Source organism: Rhagoletis pomonella, unplaced genomic scaffold, assembly GCF_013731165.1.
Source record: "Rhagoletis pomonella isolate Grant_MI unplaced genomic scaffold, Rhpom_1.0 Rhpom_scaffold_00017, whole genome shotgun sequence".
NCBI classification, from domain to species: Eukaryota; Metazoa; Arthropoda; class Insecta; order Diptera; family Tephritidae; genus Rhagoletis; species Rhagoletis pomonella.
Genome location: NW_023458571.1, coordinates 5,155,133 through 5,160,229, shown reverse-complemented (window position 1 = coordinate 5,160,229; position 5,097 = coordinate 5,155,133). Strand labels below are relative to the sequence as shown.

The 5,097-nt window shown below is 35.0% G+C and overlaps 1 protein-coding gene across 1 annotated transcript in view; it reads right to left on the bottom strand.

Moving 5' to 3' along the window:
- LOC118749506 (CUGBP Elav-like family member 4) overlaps positions 1 to 5,097 on the bottom strand; it is a 237,117-nt gene that overhangs the window by 170,595 nt on the left and 61,425 nt on the right. The gene's annotated exons all lie outside the window — the stretch shown is intronic.

Below are 5,097 nucleotides of genomic sequence, written 5' to 3'. Positions count from 1 at the left end.
AACCGCCCTCAGTGGCGAAAGTAAGACCAAAATAAAAATTATTCGCCCTCAGTGGCGTAACAAGAAAACTTAAATCTTTTAATATTACAACAACCTCCGATATCACCCTCATCCTTTTCTTCATATTTATCTTTTTTTTTTGCATATTCCTCTTCACCTTTACCTTAAATTTACTTTGATCTTCGTTTTTGCCTGTACCTCTAGGCATCTTTGTTTTTGTTTTTATTCTCAAACCGCTAAACCGCTGAAACCTATTTCCATGTGCATTATTCCCCTTGAATTTGACAATTTTCTCCCAACCAACCAACTGCCGCTAAAGAAGTTTCACTTCATAAATTCAAGAAATGTTCTTACCCTTTTAGTTACCGTAATTCTTATGTATCTGTCATTGTCTCCATTTTCGTCTTTATCTTCACTTTTGCCTTCTTGTTTTTGACTTCATCGTTATCATTTATTTATTTTTAATCTTCATATTTATCTTTATTTCAAAGCTTAATTTCAAATGTGTAATGAAACAACAGGCGAAACATGTCAAATTGAACATGTTGCAGCAACATCTATACACAATTCGAAAATGTTTAAACGACGGTTTTGGCCGTAATTTTCAACCAATTGTGAAACCATAAAAACTCTGCTCATCTACGGAAAAATGCCTTTCCAACGGTGTTTGAAATCGGTTCGGTAGAATCGCCAAACGAACGGAGACAAAATTTATGTTAGCGTATTATTATATAGATTAGAAAGGTATTTTGATGCTGATGTGCAGGAAATTTTCAATTAGTTTAACATAAAGCGAAAAAATCAATTCAAAATTGGCACCAATACCAATATACATGTACATGGTTTGGCCGGAAATGCCTCCTAAATGTATGTATTGATACTGAATTACAGAAACGTGCTAGGCAGTTTAGGAATAAGATGTGTGTATTTACCAGAGGTCGAAAATATCCCTCAACACTTTGAAAGTGTCCCAAAATAACCGTCCCATTTAAGATAAAAAATAACCCACAAAACAGAACATGTGGTTTATTTTTTGTAGATGTGTGCTCCTCTCAGTGGGAAAGGGTTATTTGCATATCTTTTTCCGTTGCTGTTGGACACGGACACTTATCGCTGGAAGAAGAAAAATAAGTGTTAGAGCGCGGTTACCCACGAACGTGTACGCAGGGTACCGTAGAAGTGCGTAGAAACATATCAAATTTACTGTTGATAGAGTTAGAGAGAGATATAAGCAACGTCAACGTCGTGGTCATGCGGTGGCAGGGTTGCGTGCGTTTAAATCCTTATTGATTTAAAATCCGCTATCAACTAAGAAATATATTTGATTTGTGATTTGGTTTGTTGACCAAAGAAAAAATAAAATTTATTTGTGATTTGATTTGTCAACGAAATATGAAATACAAATTTTTGATTTGATTTATAGAGCGAATCAATTTGATTTGTAATTTTTCAAGTAAATAATACTTTTATGATGCAACGCAAATAAGATATTCAAGTATCTTCCAACTTCCAGTTCTACGAAAGTCTTCGGGGTCCTCGGGATTAATCCGTGATTTTCGAGACTTCTTCCGGATTATGGGAATCTTCAGGACCACTCCGGGATTTTCCGACTAATTATCGGACATTCCTAGTTCCCAGGTTGAGTCTCTGTGACTATATCATTTATTACCTTTTTTTAATCTTCCTTCCTTTATCTTCATCTTTACTCATCCTCATATTTTTCTTAATATTTATCTTTATAATATTTATGTTTATAATTTTCTACATCTACATATTCCCCTTCACCTTTGCCCAAGGGAAATCTTAGCAGTTGACAAATAACCCACAACGGAAAACTCAAAATGATCGCACAGAGTGATTTGCCACGGTGGGAAACACTCTTTGCTTGAGAGATGAGTGATTGTGTCAGTGGTAAACACCATACGAGACACTTGGTCTCGATCTCTGGTATTTACATTAGGGTGGTCCTTAAGTGTAGGAAGCAAATTTTTACACCAGATTTCCTAAGTCTCAACGCCTACGTCAATGCTATTACGGTCGAAGATAACACGTATAAATTTTGGTCCCGATTGGACCCGGTTAGTGCGTGTCGCACAGGGGGAAGGGTTAGATTCCTCTATGGAGATCAAAAAAATAAGATTATTTATTTTTTCATCAAATACCCAAAATCGATACTACCATTGTCGAAGATATCATTTGTAAATTGTGGTCCCAACTGAAGTCGGTTAAGGCGCGTCGCACAGGGGTCAAAGTTCAGATTACCCTATGAAGACGTCTTAACCGACTTCAATAGGGACCAAAATTATATGTGATATCCTCGACATTAGTAGTATCGATTTTTGGTATTAAATTAAAAAAATATATATTTTTAATTTCTTGAGTCCATAGAGGTATCTGATTTTTGACCCGCTTGCGACGAGTCTTAACCGACTCCTATCGGGACCAAAATTTACATGTGATATCTTCGACTATAGTAGTACCGATTTTGGGTATTAGATGGAAAATAATATTATTTTAATTTTTTGCGTCTCCATAGAGGAATCTGAAGTTTGCCCCCTGTGCGACAGGCCTTAACCGTCTCCAATCGGGACCAAAATTCATATGTGACGACCATGTTATTACCGAATGAGAGGGTGAGACTGGAAAAAATCGTTCATTTGATTTTTTAAGGACCACCCTAATGCACATGAATAGATATAGGACCGTATTGTAGAGGTATACGCCGCCGAGCCTCGCCGCCGCCGCCGCCGTTTTTCGTCATTACTCACGCGCTGCCGCCGAGTTACGAAAATATCGGAGCGGCGGCGTTCGGCGCCTAAGAAATTTTGTGCAAAATTTTCATGTTGTATTACATTGAAATACATCGTTTGAAGGAACTAAATACTACTCGTATAAAAATACAATTTTACGAAATGAAAATTACATTTTTAAAGGAGTTTTTTTGCATAATTTGCGCCACTGGACAATAATATGACCTCCTTTATTTTTCCAAAAAGAGCGTAGCTCATGAAAACATATTACAGTTAAATTTGGGTCGAATACTGGTAATCTAACAATTTTTTTCGCAGTAGACACTTTTTTTCAATACTACAACAATACTACTTTTTTGTACACATATTACAACAACAAGAAAGTCATAACACATCAAAAATTTAACGCCAATAGCTCAGAAAGCAGTTTTAACAGAAGCGGCCTGAATGCATCTAACTCTTAAATTTTTGGAGATAAAACAAAGACAAGTTGATTTTCATGTGATTTTTTTTAATATGTTAAACAGACTTGCAATAAAAAGCAAACACTTTTTTTTACAAATTTTTACATTCGTAGATTATTTTATTCTGGGGTCCCACATACATATACAAGTACTAGGTGGCTCTGTGAAAATTACGTTAGCATTACTCAGTGGTGGTAAAGCCCCAGGAAGGTTTTGCTCCCCCTCTTTAGTAAAAATTACTATTACTTTTCATTACATTCGGCTCTCCTTAGAAAAATTTGGCGCTTACTAATTGACTGGAAATTTTAACCATCTATAAGCCATTGTTTAAACAGTGGGCCAAAGAGGCCCGTTTTGGTTCGAGGTGATGGGTTAAACTTTTGGAAAAAAGTAGGCCAACCTTGTTTTCAATATGTTATCCGCAAAAAAATGTAAAAACTCCATAATTTAACATAACAGTTGATAAGATTATTGCAACCATTTATTGATAGTGAAATAAATTACCCCAACAACCTAACTCTTTACATTTTTTATTTCTTTAAATTTAAATAGTACATACGGATCTGTAGAGAACATAGAAAACCATGTGTGCATGTATGAATATACCTCAGACCTTCTTCTGTTCGCCCATCCATCAGCGCCAGACACCCAACATTTTAATTCAACACATACAAGTGTAGTGAAATAATTAAACTTTAATTTAAAATAGAGATTTAAAATTTCCGAGCACTAGTTAATTAATAAATTATGCAGTTGCTTGTAAACTTTGATGTTGGTTCTGCGCAAAAACACTGTGGATGACGTAGCCGGAGTTATATGCACAAGATATATTGCATATCTTTCACAATAGAAGCGGAGCTTCGGCCCCTATTCTTTCCGAAAATTCCTTGCCTATGTCCTCATTCTCTTGCATCAGCTCGACCAACCGCGCAAGTTACCTTTTGTTGCTTACAATTTTTGATCTGCAATTCAGACACATACATACATAAGTACATTTCACAATTTTTTACAACTTCCAGTTTAATTGACTTAAATTTTATCCATTATTTTAACACTTTCTTATGTAAATTTTATAAACGTTAAATCCAACGACTAAAAAACAGCAATAGAAGGATGAGCGATTAAAAAGTATTCACAGTCGCTAATTGAGCGATTAAGCGACACCCACAATAGCATCGATAATCGATAATCGCTTAATAGTCGTTTATCTACTGCCAGTCGACAACCGCAATAGGGGTGTAAGCCTCAAACAAGGAAAAAGGGTAAGTTGAGTATGTAGAGAAGAAAGGGGTAAATGCAGAGATTAAAATAAAAGTAAAGAAATGTAAACATAAAGACAAAGGAAAATTTAAATACTTAATATAATAGCAAAGGTGTGGATGAATATTTTGATAAATAAAAGAGTACATATATAGATCTGAATTAAAGTCAAGGAAGTGATAAATATAAAAACAAAAAGATAAAAAAACAGCAGAGACAAAGATAGAGATAAAGGTAGAGACAAAAAAGGGAAAAAGATAAAATTGACGAATGGCATGTTATGTTGTGTTGTGATATCTTGTGTGGTGTTGTGTTGTATTGTTTTGTATAGCGTTTTGTGTTGTTTTGTGTTCTGTTGTGCTGTGTTGAGTGATGTTACCTTATGTTATGTTATGTTATGTTATGTCATGTTACATATGTTATGTTAGGTTATGTTATGCTAATTCATGTTATGTTGTGTTGTGTAGTGTTGTGTTGTAATGCTTTGTGTTGTTTTGTGTTGTATTGTATTGTATTGTATTGTATTGTATTGTGTTGTGTTGTGTTGTGTTGTGTTTTGTTGTGTTGTGTTGTGTTTTGTGTTGTGTTGTGTTGTGTTGTGTTGTGTTGTGTTGTGTTGTGTT